Source organism: Aythya marila (assembly GCF_965140915.1).
Source record: "Aythya marila genome assembly, contig: HAP1_HAP1_SCAFFOLD_176, whole genome shotgun sequence".
In the NCBI taxonomy this organism is placed as follows: domain Eukaryota; kingdom Metazoa; phylum Chordata; class Aves; order Anseriformes; family Anatidae; genus Aythya; species Aythya marila.
The window spans coordinates 417,522-439,109 of NW_028136932.1; positions in this window are offsets into that span (position 1 = coordinate 417,522).

Consider the following 21,588-nt stretch of genomic DNA (forward strand, 5'->3'; position numbering starts at 1 on the left):
ATTGGCATTGTCAAAGCGGAGCGCACAGAAACACAAATCATGAAGTCTGAAAGAAACATGCAAGTTAAAAAGGGAAAAAAAGATGTGGCACTTGTTGCCTATATGAAACCTGATTTATTTTACCACAGGTGATGATTTGCAGCATGTCAGCTATTTTGTGGTGCTTTGTGCACACGCAACTTACTTTAGATGCAGCAAACTTAAGCCGTCAGATTGAAGGACCATAGGTCCTGGTTTGTACACAGATCATTAACAACGGCTAGCTCTGGAATACGTGCAAGCAGAAAAAATCTTTTAACCTAATCTGGAATGGTGTACGGATGTGATTCGAACTATGTGGTCCAAAGCTAGTGCTCTGACACAATTCAGCAAGAGCTTTCCTGTCTTCACTGATCAACCTAACAACATGATCCCCAGCCAGCTGGTGCTATCTAAATAACTTAGAAACCACCAGGAAAAAAAAAAAAAAAAAGGAAGACATGAGAAGCACCCAGAAAAGAATTAGGATAAAAAATGCGGAGTATGCTGGAATCCTTGCTTACTTGGAATCCTTCTCTCCATCTTTATCCTTAGACTTCTTTTTCTTCCAGAACTTGTGATATTTTTGCATTTTTTTCACCACCTACAAGCTCCTTTTCTATCTTTCTGTCTTTCCTTTCTATTTCACTTTCACTACCTTCTGCACGGGTATATTTTCTTTTTCTGTTTCCTTCTGTTTCAGTTTTCTGGCGACAGTTCTCCAAATGAGCTGACACAGGTGGAAGCGCATGTCTTTCACGAGAATGTCTTCTGGAATGTTGCTGAGGTACCGAGCAACGATGCAAGTCTGCTCGGGGTGTGCCAAAGCGACGTACATCTTCCTCTCTCAAGAGGGAACCGTGAGGCCATCCGCTTTTGTAATGATAATGCTTATGTGACCTGCTGTAGTAAGTTGCAGTCGATCTGTCAAAGGCTGAATCGCCGTGAGAGAACTTTCTCTCTCTACTGTCTCCTGTCGCATGAGGTGAATAGTAATCCTTGTAATAGCCACATCTTTCCCATCTCCGTGCTTCGTCTCGATAGCATCTTTCTCTGCTCCAACTTCTTTCCCCTTTGGATCGGTTGTACCTATTGCTACCTTGTTCTGATCTTCCTCCGCTGCCAGATCTGTACTTTGAATATTTGACTGCTCTTCTGCCATTCTCAGGGCTGTTTCTTTCACGAGGGAAAGATCTGTACCTGCTTCCCTCCCAGTACTCCTGCTTGTGACTCTTTTGCTCAACAAATTCCACGCTCAGAGAACACCTCCTCTTGCTGGAAGGACCTGCTTTTTGACTCTCCTTCTCTTCACTAGGAGCATGTTCCCTCTTGCTTCGGTAATGCTCTTTCTCAGTGGTTTTAGTCTTGTCCTTTGTATCTTGGCGTCTATCTGCAATAGCTAAGGAAGAAAGATTGTTAGAGCTACATTCAGTGTCAGACTCGAGAGAGGAAGTTTGCCGCAATTTCTCACCAGGCTCACAAGACTCTTTGCCGGACAAAACATTTTCTTTTGAAATGAGGTCACGTTCTTTTGATCTTCTTGCTTTCTCCTTGTCTCCACGGTCATCACATTGGTACTGGGCGAGGTATTCATCATTCCCAGGAGATTTCGGAGGTTCCACAACACTGCATAAAATAAAAACCCATTTCTCACTTCTGCTGAAGGACGTGAATATTAAGAGTAAAACCTTCCAAAGGCAAACAAACAAACAAAAACCTCCGGACTACAGGAACGCTCGCAAAGATATGCCATTTAGAAACCTCTCCTGTGATTAGGACACCTTCTTCAGCTCCCAGAGAAAGTGCTTTTTCCCCTCTTGCTTCTGAAGCCATTGCACTAAAAAAGCAAACGCATCTGTCTCCTTCCACCTGCTGCTCTGAGAAAAAAGGCATAGGGGCGAGCGGGGAACAGCCAGTGTTTCTCCAGACAGTGGAGAAAAATGGAAAAACATTCTATAAAGGAACACAAGTTCTCCTTGAGGCACCAACCTGCATCAGAGTGATATGCTCAGTGCTGATCATTAGTTCTGTTCGTGACACTGGACACACAGTATGGAATTGTACTAATTTAAATCCTTCCATTAAATACTATTAGTAGACAGATAAAACTGTAACGAACTTCCATAAAGTCTTGTCTTAATCAGACTGTGCTCATTTTACCTCATTTCCTCTGACAAGCTGTTCAGCTGGCTGGCTCTGAAGGACTCCGTGATGACTTCTCGATTGACTGAAGGCATAGCTCCAGGCATCTGCAATTAAAACGCACAAGTCAGCAGACAAAAAAATACTATTTGTAGTAGTACTGAGGACTAGTCTTGTCAGAATGTCTCCATTAAATGGTAAGCAAGACCGCTGTGAGTTGTATGCATTATCTACACTTCAAAGGTAACCCCAACTCACCCCCCAAAATCTACTTTATGAAACTTAGGAATTTTTATCTCAGCTGAGCTTAAGTTGACAAGTTCTAATGTAAGCTCAGGTCTGCAAATTCTAAGGGGATAATACCACAAAGCCTTACGATCACATGTGTGCTGTGTTTTCTCAGTATTTCACCTGAATTAGGAACACAATAAACACTCCCGAATACATCGTAGGTGAGAAATTCTCGATGGAGCAAATCTATGTTTCAAGCGATCCATTTGTTTTAGAAAAGAACATCTCAGAAGGTTTAACAGGTTCAACTCGGCAAGTGGAATCATCAAGTTTCAGTCCGTTTTCTTTAGATTCATTAACTAACCTAATAGCACCATTTAGTGAATCTGTTTTTGGCAGCTCATGCTGGGATCTTCCTTTGTCAGCATTCTGACAGGAAGAATTGGAATGCTGCAATGTACGGACTACCTTTCCAACCAAAATTCCATTAGAGGACATTGCATTGCATTTCAAATTCCTTTGAAATAAGCCCTTTGACTCCTCCTCAGATTTTCCTGAAGATTCTGCACCATAAGGGACTGTGTTATCAGAGCTGAGTTTAGGATTTTCATTCACTGTTGGCTCCACAAAAATTTCATCAGAAACTTTTTTGTTTGTTTGCATTTGCTTCATTTGCATTACCGAATTTGTAATTGTGGATGAAGGAACAGCCTGGTAGAGATCTTCATCCTCCACAGCACTGCTAAGAAAGTCAGGCTGTGACACAGTCTGACGAGCAGGCAATTTATTGTGAATACTGATGGTGATCTTCTGTTTTCTTGACGTATCAGTCATTGAAGGCCTGGTAATTGCCTGGTTTTGAACACAGGCCATTGGTGGTGCTGAAGATGGCCTTTTTAGGGTGACACCAGTGGTCTTTGTGTCCTCTTTTATGGATCCATTTCCATTTAAACGGCTTGAATTCTGTATTTAAAAAGAAGAAATTGCAAGATGGATTAACGCAAACACTGCATGTAACATTTTGAAACACAAAACTCTCCTACTGAGTGTTTCTACAAATGGTCTTAACACCTAAAAAGATGCTTAAAACCAAACAAAAAACCCCACACCAAACCCCAAACCCACTAGCAGTTTGGTGCCGTTATCTGCCCTCCCGCTTCCCTGAATTACCTTAATCATATGAGGAAGAAGTCGTGGTCCCAGAAATCCAGCCTGCTTACTATTAGCCCCCTGCTGACCAGGAGGGAATGAACAGGGATAAGATGGTGCTGGCAAGTAAAACGCATGTTCTCCAAGTGTCAAATCATAGCGCCTTCAGAAAAGAGCAGTGATCGTAGTTTAGTTTTTCTTTCAGCCTACTCTTGGATTAAATCCCATCCTATCATTTTAGAGGAACAGCTCATACGATATGGAAGCCTTCTCTACAGAAGGCTTCGCCAAGACTACAGACTGAAAAGTAGAGAACAGTCTTCCTACTAAGACTATCACTTGCAGAGCAATAATTCATTCTTACACCACAGATGACCTTCATTTCTCTCCTTCTCTAAAGTAGCCAGCTACAGATAACACATAGATAGCAATTTACACAAGTGCTGCAGTTTAAGGCCAAGCAACAAAAGATAATAAACGACACAGAGAATTTCAGGTTAGACAGAACTGAATTAGACAAATAATAATCTTCTCCTGGGATAGCAAGAAAAACACTTGCAAAACAGAAAAATATCAATAACAGGAAAGTAAATCTCTTCTGAACACAATTTAAGATTTGTTATTACCTGATATAAAAAAGTATGTAAGCTTGCTGACCAAGAACTCTTTTAATGTCAGTACGCACTACTTTAGCATCATTCATCTGATACCAAAGTCCATTACCAGCCTGCAAATAAAGACAATGATTTCTTTAGGTGAATTGCACGTTTTCCAATTGAAATCACGGATAGGAACAAAATACACACATGTCAAATAAAAATATAATGAAATCTTTTTCCCTAGAAACAGTAGCTGCTAGTCATGCTTTAATTGGTTTGCCAGCACAACCTTTACCCTGTTAGAAATGCTGTTGACTTCTACCTTTACATAGCATATATAGTGTCCTGAGTGACAGCTGACACCGTGATGTACCAGCACCACATATAAGGCATAGAGCAGTGGTTCTCCCATTGACTGCGACATGTAGGCTCTCAGGTCCAAATACTCCGGATATTTCACCTCCTAAAGAGACATCAAGAAGATAGAAAAATTATCCCAGAGTACTTCGTGGACTAGCCAGAGAAAAACACTTCCAAAAAACACAGACTAGAATTGATTTCTAGAATATATTTCTAGAATATATTTCTTGATTCACTACAAATAAGTCTTCCCATAAACAACGGTTAAGACTAGAAGTTGCAGAGAACTGTTTCCTGATGAATCAGCCTTCTCAGAGGAAAGCATATGCTTCTTGTCAAGCGGGAACTTTATTGATATTAAGAGAAAGAATAAGCCATAGTCGTTAGTCTACAATTATTGTCTGAAAATATTAACAACTTTCAGCTTTGGGGGATGTCCCATTACACAATGATATAGTTGCATTACAGTGGTAAATATACCTTGTTGATCTTTCCACCTGTGAAATCTGCAAATCTTTTCAGTGATATTGTGAGAACCTTGGAAGAACGGTGTATGGTAAACCTCTTGGATGCAGGAACCATCTTTTTACACCTTAAAACCAAGCAGAGATAAGTGTTTGAAGGCATCTTCTTTTTTCGCCCCCAAAACAAACTCCTTTTAATGTCTCACGCATGCCTATGCTATTTGAATGATATTTACTTGCATAATAGGTTGGTCTTTTTTCTTTTCATAAACCCATGCACTGCGTGTCAGGTTTGTTAATACACAGAAGAAGGTCAATTTTCCCAACAACTCAGAGCATAGCGGGAACAGGAATCTCTCACAAAAGGGTATGACCAGGTTGGATGGCAAGGTACCATTTCTTGGTCTACAAAAGTGGCTATTTGAACTCCAATCCTGGATACATTCTTTCAGCTTTCAAGGGAAATACAAATACTGAAAGCGGAACGAGAGAGCCTTGGTCCCCAGGGCTAGAAATTGCAAATAATCTCCAACATAGGTCGACTATCAACATCAAAAATACAACAGAAGCACATGGTCATTCTACAGGAGGGAGACATTTAACAGTAGGAAGTCTTCATGTACTGAGCTTGTCTGGAAAGACACTGAAACCATCTGCCATCCTTTGAAACAAAATAGTTCAGTTTGACACATTGCCTGCTCCAAGGTAGGACCTACGGTGTAAGCAGTGAAAATTAGCCACTAGCCCAGAGAACAACGGAAACTGGGCAGTTTACATCAAGAAAAGTACTGTCGAGAGCTAATAAATAGAAAGAACAAAAGTAGCTCTTTTTGAATTCTGATGGCAAAATACAAGCCAGAGAATTGCAAACCCATAGGGAATGCCTATGAACAAGACTTCCCCCCTCCAAGGAAACAAAAATCCAAGTCTTTTATAAACTTCCACAAAACTTGTAAGTAGATCCAAAGTTTAGAGGTAGTCCAACAGAGTCATGCAACATAGAAAACTGACGTCAAAATCTTACTCGCTACATTTATAGCAATTCTCTCCATCCAGCTCTTCAGGTTTCACAAAGAGTTCCAGAGCTCTGCTAACAGACGAAACCGCCTAGAGCAGCGAGAAAGAAGAGTGTAAAGTCACCGTAATTCAGAATTCCAGAGACATACTAGTAGTTTATAAGAGAATCTTACTAACATACTCAAGCGATCTACTAGGAGCACTGTGAAGAAGGAGGCAGAAAGAGCATGCTCAGCATTGACCTCACCTGGAAGGCATTTGACTTTGGAACAAATACTTTTCCAGTAGCCTAGACAGCATCTACAGTGTGCTTTGTCATCAATACTGGGGACAAATTCATCAGTCTAACAATTAGATGTATATTGAGGTAGAACAACAAAGAAGTATGACAGCATTATAATTTTTGCAGAAAGAGAATTCTTTCCCCTTAAACCCAATGCAAATGTGGAGACTATTTACATGGGTTCCACGGAAGGACAAAGTCCAATCCACTTCCTTAGCACCACCAAGCTCTTACGTTTTAACATTATATGTGGTTTGGTTTTTTAAGTTAAACAAGTTTAATTTAGAAAGTTATGCATGTACTTAAACATCATGAATTATATTTAGAAAACATCTTACCTTTATATCCAAAGTGATATCAAGAAATGCCTCATACGTATCCGAAACTGCTTTGCAATTCAAGCACTTCACTGGAAACAAAATATAAATGCTTAACATTATGTGAAGGAGACTAACTGTCCAAATTCAAGTTGTTGACAGATACTACTTTAGACAAACTACAGACTGCTTTACTACCGACAAAAGACACAGATCAGTTCTAAGGACAGGAATATTTTTTCAAGTACCTCTCGATCTTAGAAATCCTCCAAATATTTGATGAATGATGGTGGTAGCTTGAGAAGATCTGTCCAATCTGGAAATAAATTATAATCAGACCTCAGAAGATTTAAGGCACAGAATTAACTCTTCAAAGAGTTTGATGAAAACCAAGGATGATGTAGACTTGCGTTGCTGATAGTAAATAAGGCACTAAAAGGTGCTAGAGATCATTTTTGAGAGTAAATAAAGGACTAGAAGGTGCTAGAGAATGTATGAAAGTGAACTTGTTTGTGCTTACTCGGTGCTTCCGTTCAAGCACGCTTCCTGCATAGCATCAACAGTATAGCGCAAGAACTCGTGTGCGTCTTCTTGACTGCCAAAACGGAAATGTTGTCCTATTCCTAAATAAGAAGATGATAGTATTGACCTCATTTAAAAATTAAATCATTCTTGTATTTCTAAAATCTCTCTTCATTGGAGTGTTAAAACCACTTAGACACATCAAATAATTATTTGAAGATTACAAGCTATCGAAAAGAAACACATCTGAAGCCACTTACGACTGAGATTACTGATAACATGCGTAGGCTCGATGGCATCAACAGTGCAACGCAGGGCCTGGTTAATGTGAGTCTCCATCGTGCACATCATGCAAAAATCTTGTTCACGACCTGAAGAGTGAAAGAGCAAAGCATCCCAGTCCAGCGAAATATCCAGAACTACAAACATCTAAGTACAATTTAAACTATAGATACAATATCCACTCTCCTTGCTACATTCTATTCTCCCAAGATGCCAATGTCCCAACAGTCTTGTAACATTTCATTTCACACAACTTGACAGAAGAAAAATATCCACTAAGCCTGTATTCAAATGCATGTTGTGATGAGAAATCTAAAAGACTACTGCAAAGTCGCAGTTGTAAAGGCTGACAGGAATGTGAACTCCACAGGCTGCAAAATGTATTACTCTCTAAAATTACTACCAAATGCATTACTGTCCAATGCACTTCATTATTCCCATGAAGCAATAAATAATCCTTTAATAAACAAACAAACAAACAAACAAACAAATAACTAACTAAATAAATAAAACATGGTGCATTAATTGCGCTCCATATGCTATTCGGAGCCCACTGCTAATACAGTGCTCAAAGCCAGCTGCTACAGGTAAAATCAGGCAAATAAGCTTATCTCACAGAATCACTGCTGTTCTTTCACCTTCAGAGCTATCCAACAGATTCAAAATACTGTTAGAAAGTACTCACATGACTGGCTGTGCTCAAGAGAAAGCATGTAATTGGCAAGTGGGGGTGTGTAGGTCAAACACTGTAGAGTAGCATTAAGAAAACATGTGTTGCCAAGATTGTACAGGCCAACTCCAACACTTTGTGTTTCTCGCCAATCCATACAAATCTTCTCAGGTGGAAAAAGAATGCTCTGTGGCGGAGCAATTCCATCATTAACGACTGCAAGAAAGTTAAATTTAAAAAGAGATCTTGTTTGTTTGTTTCGAAGAAAGGTATTTAAAAAAATACTATTCTGCAGGAGCACCTAGAGGAGCTAGCTACAATCCAAACCAGAAAAACTTATTGCAGACAGCTTTAATACCACCAAATTCAAATTGGCTGGTCAACACAATGTTTTGGGGAAAAAAAAAACAAAAACAAAAACAACTTTAGTCAACCATTTTAATTTTTCTAAGGCAAGGCTAACTGCCATTCTGTTTGTAGCACCTAACGCCAAGTTCCTCTCCATCTATAATCTTTAACCTGATTAACTCAACTACTGTTTTTTTCCTTATTATAACTTAAACCACAAACTTAGACTTGAAATTATACGGTAAAAACGTAAAAACTAGGAACTAGGAATGACGGTACCCCTACAGATACCAGATTTTTTCCTGAGCAATGTTATCCTTCAAAAAACCTGTGAAAAATGGAAGCTGTGAATAGCAACAATCAAACACTTTTCTCTGCAAAACAGAAAAGACATGGAGGAATCTGTGCATTACAAAAAGCTCCCCGTATTTCTCTGTTGACTGTAAATATATCAAAATTAATTTCTGTAACATCAGTCACTTCAGTTGCCTTAGGGGATTCGCTTTTGAAGTCTTTCTTCACAGTAGTCCCCTTCTCTATCAGTGCAACAAGTAAGAACTGCATTTTCTACTTTTGCTTTGAAGACAATGGAGGCAGGATAGAACGCACACTTACTTAGATCTCTTGGGGCAAAAGCCTTAGATTTTTCAGATGATCTACAGTAAATAGCACCTCCACGTCCTTGGGCCACAGAGACTTGGCTTGAATCTTCTGCAGGCACTATCCGGCCCCAGTTGGCGGTGCGTGACATCAGTATTTTAGGACTTGGTTTCTTGGATTTGCCAGACCGCCTTGAAGAGGGCTTTTTAGGCTTTGAAGATTTGGGCTTCTTAGCTACGGTCATTGTTCACATCTGCGACAGAGACAGAAGTTCTGGTTGACGTAAGACTATCAAGAAGCACTCCAAGAAGAAAAGAGTAACAGAAGTCCTGTCACTTAATCTCAAAGAAACAGCCTTAAGAACTAAATCGCTGGTATGAATGATTTAAAAAGAATCCCCAAACTAAACACACAAAGTGAAAATTTCCATCTAAACTCTATCAGTATTACTTTTCGCTTCTGCAGAACTAGTGGCTGATGCCATTTCTTTCCCTTCCGTAGGATTTTAATCCATTACAACTCTGGAGTCTTTTTAATATAAAAATGTAGAAGACATTCTCTGAGGGGAATCAGTTATTTATTGATTTCCGGAGTTGCGCAATTATCTGTTAATTAGCACCTATGATCTAATAGATAATTGTTGCAATTATCTATTGCTGGCATTAGTAACGGAACACTATTACTTCACTGCCTGCGTTTTTCTGTTTCGTCTGCACAAAGGTACCCAGAACTCACTGCTACTTTTCTTCTGTCTTTCCAGGGCTCGCCCTCTACCTCACTGTCTACTGCACCAGTCATGAGGGGTTTGTTGTGATTCTATAATGAGCCTAGCTTTTAAATACACCTTTCATGGGCGTCACTTGGTGATAGCAAGTTAATCTGTGAGGGCTCCTCAGTCTACATCATGCGGTCGCTTTTTCCAGGTGAAAAAGCGGAGCTGTAAGTGGCAGTACACCAAAGCCCTGGCATGCTGAGATCCAAGAGGAGAGATGTTTGGCCCTCCTTTTCACTCCTGGGAACCATATACCTCAAAACCCACAGAGGATGGGCTATATCTCAGAGAAATCTTCGGAAAGGAGAGCATGAAGAGCATGTTTGCAAATTTATTTCTCCCTGGGCTTCTTCTGCTTCTCCAAGAAAGACGAGTTTGAATATAACTTTGGCAGCAGTACTTCTGGTGTTTTACTCCTACCACATTTAAAACTCCTACGACAAACTGAAAAGTTAGACTAAAAAGCAGCTCTTTCCGTTCTCCTTTCTAAAGTTGCACGCTTTCCTCATGCAAAACAACAGGGGAATGTAAGCTAGAAACGGAAATGCTGAATGTAAAACAAAACAAAACAAACCTCAGCCCTCCAGGACAAAAGCCAATAACTGCTACAAAGTCCTTTTTAAAATGCTGATTAGGTTTCAAGGTGATACCGCTTTAAATAAGCGTAGTTGTGTGTCCATAGGCAGAAGCTGAATAATGACAGGATGAACTTCTATACTTCATGTTTTGTTACTGTCTTACTGTAGCACACAGGGACTTGTTACCTTTAGGGAAACCACTAACCTCATGGAGGGTTTAAAACATAAGCTAGTTTGTTATACCAAAATGACGGAGAGAACAAAGCATAAAGTGCTTTCAGATTTCTAGCACGCCTTGATTGCTGTCCATTAAACTTCAGACACGTTAAACAAAACACAGTAAATAAGAAAACTCCTAGTCCCACAGCTGGCAAATTGTGTGCAGAGGTTGTAATTAGAACTTTTTTGCCTTGACGTTTTACATTTAAAATTGATTTTAAATCCATTCTATACACACTTTCCATTCCTGAAAAAACAATACGCAAACCTGACAAATGCATTTACATGAGAAATGAAGTCGTCCTTGTCCGATTGGAAGACTAAGGTGACAGCTCCTGGGCTCAGGGATAAGCTCCGATCTTCACCAGTGACAGCTCCTTTTTTAGGATTGAAAGGGAAAATGTTTCAGCAACACATTGGAAACATACTTAAGGGACAAGAAACAAAATCAAGACTGCAGTGAGAAGGAGAACAGAAAAACAATACTGGGGAAAATGGGAAGGGAAGGGAAGGGAAGGGAAGGGAAGGGAAGGGAAGGGAAGGGAAGGGAAGGGAAGGGAAGGGAAGGGAAGGGAAGGGAAGGGAAGGGAAGGGAAGGGAAGGGAAGGGAAGGGAAGGGAAGGGAAGGGAAGGGAAGGGAAGGGAAGGGAAGGGAAGGGAAGGGAAGGGAAGGGAAGGGAAGGGAAGGGAAGGGAAGGGAAGGGAAGACCTTGATCTTTATACTGACCAATGAGATAAGCCTTACACATTTTTAAGTTTATTTTTGACAACTGATTGAGGTGTTACCAGCTATTAAGTACGATTCAAGAGCAAATATTAACACTAGAAAGAAGAAATCCGATCCACCACCACTGTTTCAAAATACATCCATTTCTCATTTGGAGATGACGTCTCTCTGGCAAGGTAGTAGAAAAACTGTAAATACCGATAGAGCTTCCTCTCCCGATGTTCCATATACATACCGATGCTGTTCCTACACCTACGCTCTGAGCATAAATTTATGTTGACATGAGTGACAAGAGAGGGTGTTACTCCTCTCTCTGTTTGCCTTGAGAGACACACCTCTTGTCCATTGAAAAGTAAATTCAAGATTCCAGATCACTTAAGACAGTTGCTATCCCCCCATTCAGAGTTCTGCAGCAGCACTCTTCAGATGTGTTTAGCAGTCTCTTTAGAAAATGTTATCACTTAGGACCTGCTTCTCAGTAGGTCCACGTTTGGCCTCCGCTTAGCAGAGAGTCAATCCCAGCTTAAGCTTTCGTACAAGAGCCCCTTCACGAAACGGAGTTGAACCCTGACATAACTGAGTTGAACCTTTAACCTTGAAGCTTCCTTAAAGAAGAAAGCAGCACCCAGGCCAGGAAATAGAAATTAATCGTCACTTTACCCTGAAACGCAGTGGGCTATTCTGTGCTGGCAGGATTGCTGCCGGGCTGGCCGACGAGGCGGCGGGCAGCTCCCCGGGGCCACAGGGCCTGGCACAGGGAGCCGCCGGGGGTCTCCAAGGTCCGGGAACAGCGGCAACAGCGGCAACAGCAGGGACAGAGGGGACAGCAGCGACAGCAGCAGCCACCTCAGCCGGGGCCGTCTCCACAACCGCCACAACGGCCTCGGAACGCCGCCGAACTCGGAGCTCCAGCGTGACGCCTTGTGAACCTGGCCGCGCTGCTCATGGCTAAAACCAGAGCGTTTCCTCCGGCGTGTGTTTACTGTCGGTGCCGGATCGGCCCTCACCCCGAGCTCTCCCTGCCGGGAGGGCTTTGGGGTTGGGGTTTCCCTCCCGCCGCCGCCGCGGGCAGGCCCCGCGCGCAAGGGGTCCGCGCTGGGGAGCAGCATCTCACCCACGGCGAGAGACCGAGGGCACGACATGAAAAAGCCCCGACACGAAAATGCCACGACATGCGGCCGAGGCGGCGGGGAGACGGCTCTGAGGGAGCTGCCACTTCGCCCCGCCGTCCTCCCCTCCCGGGCCGCCCCGCCGAGCCCCGTGCGCCTCAGGCGCTGCGCTGAGGGGGTGGCTGGCTACTGAGACAGCTGCCCAGGGCACTGCTCATGGCACCGAGCCTGACGGAGGTCAACAAGTGTTGAACAATGCTCTCAGACATCGGGTCTCACTTTGGGGTGGTCCTGTGTGGAGCCACGAGTTGGACTTGGTGATTATTGGGAGTCCTTTCCACCTTGGGATGTTCTCTGATTCTAGGTCAGCAATCCAGTAGCTGATGAGAAGTGTGGAGTCATTCAAAGGGAAGAGAGAGCACAACACTTCTCGTTTGCAGAAGCGGCTATTTGGTAACCAAACCGATGATTCCTTTGCTTCTAGAGCAACTAACAGCAGGGATCCGCTTTACAATGGAGGGAAAAGAGTCGTTGGCATGTCATGTGAAGTAACCTTCAAATCCCAGAGGATGATTTTGTTGGAACTTTATTCAGCTGAAAACACGGAAGCCTTGCTTCTGCTTGTGTTAGTTACAGCTCCAGTTTACTTTGGTTGGGAGGGAAGGCATTCCAGGCTAATGTGCTGTACCTGTTCCTTCAGCTCATTGTCCATAAACGGAGGAGCAAATGAAATCAGTTTAATCTCCATTAAATGCAGCAGACAAAGCGGAGTAGAGGGCGATCTAGCACTTAATTTTTCCTGTAAGCAGGAAACCCAGAACTCAACAACACTTTTCAAATCTTGTCCTGCAGTAAATGACCAGCTGAGTGAAGCTTGCATTTAGAGGATGTGCTCCTCCAGTAGACGGAAATAGCTTTTCCTCTTCACAAGTGCAACTGAGTGGTGGACTGGCAGCTACGTGGTTAACTAGTTGTGCCAAAGGGGTTGTGTTGAATGCACAGAAAAATATGCAGGAATAAATAAACAGCAGAGGGTTGTCTGTAGTCATGACACTGAGTACAGATGTTGTCTGCAGGTTCGTGCAGAGTGCACCGCGCCAATAAGCACCCAGAGTCGGAATGCACACGAAGGTCTTTTAATTATATAATTACTTATAGAACTCTGCAGAGTCAGGTACTTGGCCATCTTTCGCAAAGCAAGCACACCTCTGACTCGAATCACCGTCATTTATACACAGGAAACTTGTGAAAACTCTCTCTTTGGCTCCTTTGGATTGGTTATTACAGCTCACCTAACTTATCTCCACTGAGCTTGTGCATTACAGAGGAATACCGGGGGGGAGGGGGAACAGGAGAGGGGGGACACACACCGAATCCCACATTAGCATAGATTAGCATTTTGACAGGTGTGATTTTTAATGTGCTAATGACCCTTAATGAGAAAAAGGTTACTAGAGGTCAGTCTGGAGCTGGTGTTCTCCTTCCTGTTTTTTCCCTTTTAGCCCTTCTCTTCCTTGCTTCTGCTAGCTCAAGGCTACCTGTCTCTCTCCTTCTTTATTTTCTCAGCTAAAAGACTGCACAAGCTACACGCCTCCCTATTTGCTTCAACATTTCCTTGGTTTTGTTTTTGTTTTTTTCCCAGCTTTGGGACGACACAGGTGTGGTTTGATATTTGCCAGTATAGCTAAAACTCACGCCAGTCTGCTCACGCACAGTAAGTAGTAAGATTTAAGGACTGGTTTCATCGGCTTCTTCCATACTAACATCCTTCTTATGTTTTAGATATGCTGTAGTTAAATCAACACTAAGTTACTACTTGTGGAGTAATCGCCTTAAGCGACTAGGCATCATAAGCACACCTCCATCCCAAAAGCTACCCGCCTCCAAGGTGCAACCACCCCTCACTGAGCACGCCCTCGGAATTTCTCACAGTCTGTACCTTTAAACGCAAGTGAGATCATTTCTACCAAGCACAACCAAGATATGCATGACTAGAGTCACTCAAGCTCCACCTTAAAGATAGAAAATAATACCAATTGCTTTAAGAGAAAGGGGATGTTAGGGAAGATACTATCAGGAAGGATTCCTTCTGACATCACTCGACAGGCTGAGCCTCTCACTCCCCCACCCCCACTCCATTGGGACGCCGTGGGGTAAGATCTGAACGCTTGCTTATACCAGGCGTCTCTGTGGAATCTTAGAAATCTCTAGAGTTTTGATGCTTTTTAATGTCTTAATACCTAGGCTGTGTACCTGTGCATTTCATGCATGCTAGCTTGCTTTTGCAGACAGTGAATTTATCACTGACAATCCAAAGAACCTGTGTACCTGTCGCCGTAAGAAATTGCACTTAATTGCATTCTTCCTAGCTGTGAGAGTTCTCCTTGAATGCGACTAGAGCGAGGCCGTACTGCGTTGTTGGTGAATCCGTGACCGTGATAGTTCAGCACCCTGAATCCGACGGGACCCATGACGGTCAATCGGCTACACCCCTTAACGCGACACTACTAGACGAAGAAGATGACAGGGCTTGCATGCACTGCATTAGGCTTTGCATGTGAAAACACCCCCAAATAATGTCACGTACACTTAATGTTTTTAAAGGGAAAAAAACAGGAAGGTGTAGTCTCTCTGTAAGCTACAGCCCTACATAGTTAAGGCATCAGCATTCATTCCTTTGCTTGATAGCAAAGTATGAACATACAGAAGAGTTAAATATTTTCTTTGCATTCTTAAAGGCGATTTTTCAGACTTGGGCTTCAGTTGTTGGAGTTGAAGAAATCAGTAGACATCCTTACTTTTACGTTAAGACCAAAATCTTTATCTAAGATTGTGTTATCTAACGCAACTAAACTCCCACCCCCACATGGTTTTTTTGTAACTTCGCAATGATCTTGCTGCAGTCCCACTCTGATGGTCTTTCAGTAACATGCAAACTGCCGTGGCAGATTCTGTTACAGTGCTTTTCTATTGACAGTGTGCCTAACACTCAAGGTAAAGCCCCTCATTTCGCAGTGGGGACATAAAGTGTTTCTTTGGACCCTGCTGCTTCTGTTAGTACTCATTTTTTCACAAACTTGTTGAACCTGAGCCGTGCCTACTGAGCCAACGAATGCTTTGATGACACAGTATTTTGTCAAAGCAGTTTTGCTTCTTGGAGCTACAGAAGCAGCTCTGGCTACGTGATAGGGAATTGTGCTGCACTGGCAAAACCAGACTTAGCTACAGACTTACAACACTTGCTAACTCGATCTATTTCAAATCTCATTTTAACTTTAAACGACAATCAGTTTTGTGGCTCCTGTCTTACTAATTTGCCTTGTTTTGCATGGAAGGGCAGCCTGTGAATGTTTTGCTTTATTGCATGCTTCAAAAAAAGGCTGAGGAAGAGACTGGAGGAACCTTTTCTATTCTATGGACTTTCCCCCGAGAGTGTGGAATTGCAGGCTACTTGGATGAATGTTCCAATGTGAGTAAGGGAGCAGACCTCAGCCAAAGGAGGTGGAATCCTTGCTTAATAGTAAGTATCAGTGTGGGGACATCTTTGCTTAACGGGAGCCATTTAAACTCTTCATAGAAACAAAATAAGCTGGACATCTTATGCTTGGAAAGCAGTATGGTTACACAGCGGCTAACATAATGACTTGAGTCTACTGCTCTGCAACTTCAGGTTTTGTTTTCAAGCAGTGCATACATCAGTTTAAGCTTTGGACAAGGAGATTTGCAATGCAAATAGTGATAAACCAGAATCAGCGGCGCTGACGAGTGTAATGGTGAAATGCAGCAAATCAAGTATTCCTGGAGAAATGTGAGATTACAAAACTAGCAAGCCATGAAGCACTTTTGTTGCTGTTGTTGTTTTTTAAATCAATTCTTATATGCTGAAATAGCACCTTCAAGAAAATCTGTTTATCTAGCCAGGTAACGGTGTCTCCCTGTAAACAGGAAGGAAATGCCAGGAGCAGCCATACCTCTTTGCTGTCAAAATAAAGAGCAAGTCGAGGCCAACATCATGCCATAGTGCAAAGGCTTGCGAAGAAAGATCATTCTACGAGGTCTGCAAGAAAAGATGACTTACTTTGTCATAAGTTTGTCAAATAGAATGGACGAGTTAGTAGTCGAGTACCGACTGTGTCCGACTCTACAGCTGCGGCGCAGCTCCAAGTCCCTGTTTTCTCCGTGGACTCGTCTCACAGTTTTTGCACCAGCTCTACTCCTCAATGTTCTGGTGACTGAAACGCAGAAACAAAGGATTTTGAAACAGTGAAGATGGGATTCTCCTTATTTCACCGTTGCTCTTGTAAAATGGAAACAGACAGACAAAAAAGGCACCCTGAAGTGGATTGAGTTTTCTTTACATTTCAGATCAGAAGTTGGTGTCACAACCACTGCATTCCACTAATTTATCGCTCTGCACGTTTAAACTGTCTACTTAAAACTGGGACCTGTAGGGAAATTTTTAAAGAGACTGAAAGCTAGCCAGACAAAAACAAACGTGCAACTTTTGTTCCATGCAGGAGGGAAATCTACTCCACTTATTTCTGTCTTGGAAAAGTGAGAACAATCAACACCTTTCTCTAAGGTGTTTTCACTCCATTCATGTCAAACTGTATCTAACAGTGCTCAAAACAAACACTAGGACATTGCAAGCCTCTTCCTAAGAGGTGTATGTTTGATTACTCTGTTTATGCATGCAGCACTTCCATTTCCTGCATTAGGATCTAACAGCTCAAGGAGGGAAGAATCGTTTCAAGAGAAACACCCAAACACCACATAACTCAAACTCGTGCTTTTTAGAAAAAAGCCTGCCCATTGTTTGCCATACAGCACCCTTTGGCACAGGTTGGTTGCTTGCACTGTCATTAAAAGAGCCAAGAGGACAAGGGGAAGGGAAGAGCTACACCGCTGTGCTGCTAGGATCACAGCTAAGGTTTACTTTTGTGCTTGCCAGCTATAAAACTGAGTTTGAACTTACCAAGTATCGATTTACTTTGCACAATTAGAACAGTTTGCTTTGTGCCTACCAAGCTGCAATTCACACTGCTCCCTCCCCAAGGAATTCATAAAATCTCCTATTTGCACCTACCTCTCTTCACAGAAAAGTCACTGAGGAGTGAATTCAGCTGACTACAGAAGGCTTTGGGGCCAAATGAAAGCCATGGAGTGACCAAGTGCCATCCTCTTCAGTAACCTGCGCAAATAGGTATCCCGGGGACTTACAGCCACTTACCTGTGCTATATTCTTTTTTTTCGTTCCAATTTTAGCTTTCTCAACTGCCTACATTAAGAAAGAGGACACGGCAGAGAAGGGAGAAAAGACTTGTTGTATTAGACCCATCAAGGATGGGAAATTTCACCATGTTTACAAGCCAGTGCTCCATGGTATACAAAGAGAAGCCTGTAGGCCTCACGCAGGATCCACATCCCAAGTCTGTTGCGTGCCATATACACGCGGTTCTGTATGTACCCACATTTCCTAGCTTGCTCATGTTGAATTCTCAAAATTATGAGCAATAGCACCCAAGTGGAAAAGATACATGTCCTGGTTTCAGTTAGGACAGCGTTAGTTCTCCTCCTAGTAGCGGGTAGGTTGCTATGTTTTGGCTTAGAATGTGTGAAAGGATGTTTAGAAGATTGCTGATACCACCCCGATGTTTCAATTGCTGCAGAGCAGTACTTACAACAAGCCAAGGACCTTTCGGTGTCTCACTGTCCTACTGGCGATCAGAATCGGCGCACAGCAACAGCTGCGAGGGGACAGACTCAGGATGGCCGACCCCAACTGGCCAAAGAATTCTATGCCTTATGGCAACACGCTGCACCATGGATAGGGCGGGGCAGCCGGGCTGCTAGGGGTTACGCTGGGCACTGGTCAGCGGGTAGTGAGCAACTGCATTGTACATCACTTGTTTTGTACACATTACTAGTAGCAGTACTATCATCATCACCATCATTATTATTATTTTCCTGTCTTAATAAACTGCCTTTATCTCAACTCGCGGGCTTCACTGTCCCGTTTCTCTCCCCCATCCCAGAGAGGGAGGTGGGAGGGTTGCAGAAGGGCTGTGTGGTGTTTAGCTGCCGGCCGGGTTAAACCACAACAACACCTCAAAGGGGTTGGGGAAAAAAACAGGTTTTTTTAGAAAAGCAGAAGACTTTCACTGAGAAGAGGGATTCTAGTTTTAAGGTACTGGTACGCCATCAGCATGCTCATAGGCCTCTGCTGATTTTAGCCGGAGGTTTATCAGGCCACAACTCACTGCACATGCTTTCTCTCTTGCTTTTCAATCTACAAATCGAACAGAGATTGAACATATAGAAATACACTACCTTGAAAAGCATCTTCTCTTGACATTTCCCCTCAGTACCGCCATACTTTCTTCAAAGCTGGAGACTGAACACCGCAGGATGCTTTTGCTCATTGATCTTAAACGGTGTCTGTTGAAACATTCAATACTGGGAGAAGAATAATCCTAGGGAAAGAAGGAAACAAGAATATATTTATGTGAACCACGTAGACTCAGATAAAGAAATTCTGCCTCACGCAAGTTTAATTGACCCTCCTGACTTGGTAGTGGGGCAACTAATGGCAGGCAGACACTGAAACGCTGCTGTGCTCAAGAAAAAACGGGAGAGAAAAAAAAAAAAAGCTTTCAAAACTAAAGCTTCCCTTTCCCCACCGTTTTCTTGTGGATAACTTAAGCTTAATATCCTTGGAAAAAAGATATTGCAGCAAAACCTTTCACATAAACTTAGTGTTTCGTGAAAAACTACAACAAAAACAAAAAACTTTATATTCAAATGAATTTAAATTAAAAAAAATAAACTAATTAATTTAAATTAAAAAAAAAATAATTCAATTGACTGTTCAGAGGAACAGTCAAGCTTGACATTATACATCCTAGAATTAAAATCTAGTTTGAGTTTTTCTCCCATCTCCAGACCTTGCTAAAGATGCTTATTAGGAGCTCTGTCAAAAAAAGTGTAAGGCTTGTTATATCAAAGCTTCGAACCCTTCTTACTGCCCTTGACCTTCTTCACATTGCTGCTCCTACAAGGGTGAGCACTATCATTTTTAGTACGGGAGGGAAGCTGTGATATCCTTGAGTGGGGGGTCGTTCTGTTTACAAAATGAAGTTCCAGTAAGAGTACATCAAATGAACCAACTTTCTTTGAACTTTAATTCATCGCTATATTGAATGAATGACCTCTGGATTTCTCTCTCCCATTTGGAAGTCAATTTGAAAACAAACTACCTCTGCCATAAAGAGCCAGGCATCAGAGACACCTGTTGCGCCTCAAGAACAGAGAAGGTATGAACGACAAGAGCAGCTGAATAAAATGCAACTTGCCATTACAAATGGGTGTACTGGCATCTACAGGTGCCGCTGGCATCTCCTCATCTGGTTTCTCGTCTTCAGTAGCAGGGTTCTGCTGTGGTGACTTGGAGTTGTCGCATGGAGCACACGCTGCAGAGGTGCGACCTTGCAAGAAAGAATAGATACCAAAGATCTTCGTCGTGCATTTTCAGTTACAAATGCAGAGACAAGTCTTCAAATCCTTAGCGTTAAAGCACGTACCTCTTTTCTCACGAGATTCTTTAATTTGTTCACAAAGTCGTCTAAACTCTGTATCCATTTCGTTCCTCACCATTGAATATGCAGTGTCTTGCAAAACATAGGCGCTGTGACTATCTGAAATTTTACACACTTTAACTGAATGTTGTCTACCAACCAATGAAACTGTTTTGATCACAGAAAAAAATTGCTTTCTTCATAGGTTTGTTCCAAAAGGTTCTCTCAGTGAATATTTTCAGCATAACAACATCGAAGTTAATTAAAACAAAAGCACTAGTTCCTTGGGAACACTTATATCACAATTCCATGCCCAAGTAGCAAAATGATAAAATATTTACAGTCTGGACGTCCAAAATCATCTAATCCATCCGAAGTCTATTGTCCGCACACAGCATTTATCCATCTATATGTTTGACAGATTTTTTAAACTAGGGCTAAAAAGCACATCCTCACCTGTAGATCTTTGATCCAGGTAGTACTCGAAGGCATTGTTACAGATTAGATCGATGTCCTTCAGCTAGTCTCCTGCAGTGAGGTACTGGCGCGAGTCAATTTGAGTCAGAACTGTTGAAAGATCCATCGGCTCTTTAATCCTTGTGGCATAGTCAGGTACCTGCAGATCAAATACAAGCATTCAGAGGTTTTCTTAACCTTGCACACTGTCTACCAAAATTATTCTGAAGACTTTAAATAAACGACTTCCTAAAAACTCTGAACATTTGCGATGCATCAGAAGATGCTGAAATTAACCAGTTTGCTTCTCAAAAATGGAAGGGCTTTTTCATTTTTCATTAGAGCGGCCACGAGAGGACAACAAGAAGTAGGGAGGTCAGAAGCACGTGCATGGTAGAGAAGAAACACTGAGGGTGGGAGATTCATTTCACTTTGCTTCAGAAAATCACAACAGTGAAAGCTGAGCAAGCCATCCGGCATTCTCTTTGTTGTCGACATTGAGGAAAAGGTGCATGAATTGCACCTGTGAAGTACCTATTGCAGGCATCTACTTTAGAATGAGATAACTGGGCCCTGAGGTGCTCATTTCTTCCCTCAGAGCAGAAGAGGAGCCTAATGACCAGTTCAGATGAGGACATATGTATCTGTCTAGATTTTTCACAGCTCAAGAACCTAGGAGAAAAGGGGAAGAAAAGCCAGTGGAGGCCCACATGAAGACGACTTTGCTGATCCCCAGGTATATTCAAGTTACACCTGTCTTTGAAATATACGCCCCTAGTTTAGGCTTATCTCATAAATTAAGGAGAAAAAGGCATCTAAGCAGCCAATTGGAGGAAAAAGAAAACACACTGCACTTATGGTTGATTCCTATTGAGGAGTTCCAGATGAAACAGAGAACAGGATCTCAAAACTTATTTTTACAAACTGCTGCTCCTATTCCTGTTCCCACAGGAACTGACAGTCCAAGAAAGGGCTTCAGACTTCACTCAAGTACTCCTGTAAATACTGTTTGTAATTATAAGGAAAGATCTCTGTGCTTTTCAGTGCTGTGACATGCCTACATATCAAAGCCTTTTCACGAGCAAACTGTGTTGGCATTTGGACTGGCTTTTTAGAATGAAACCAGGGCTTTCAGCAAATAATCCCATAAG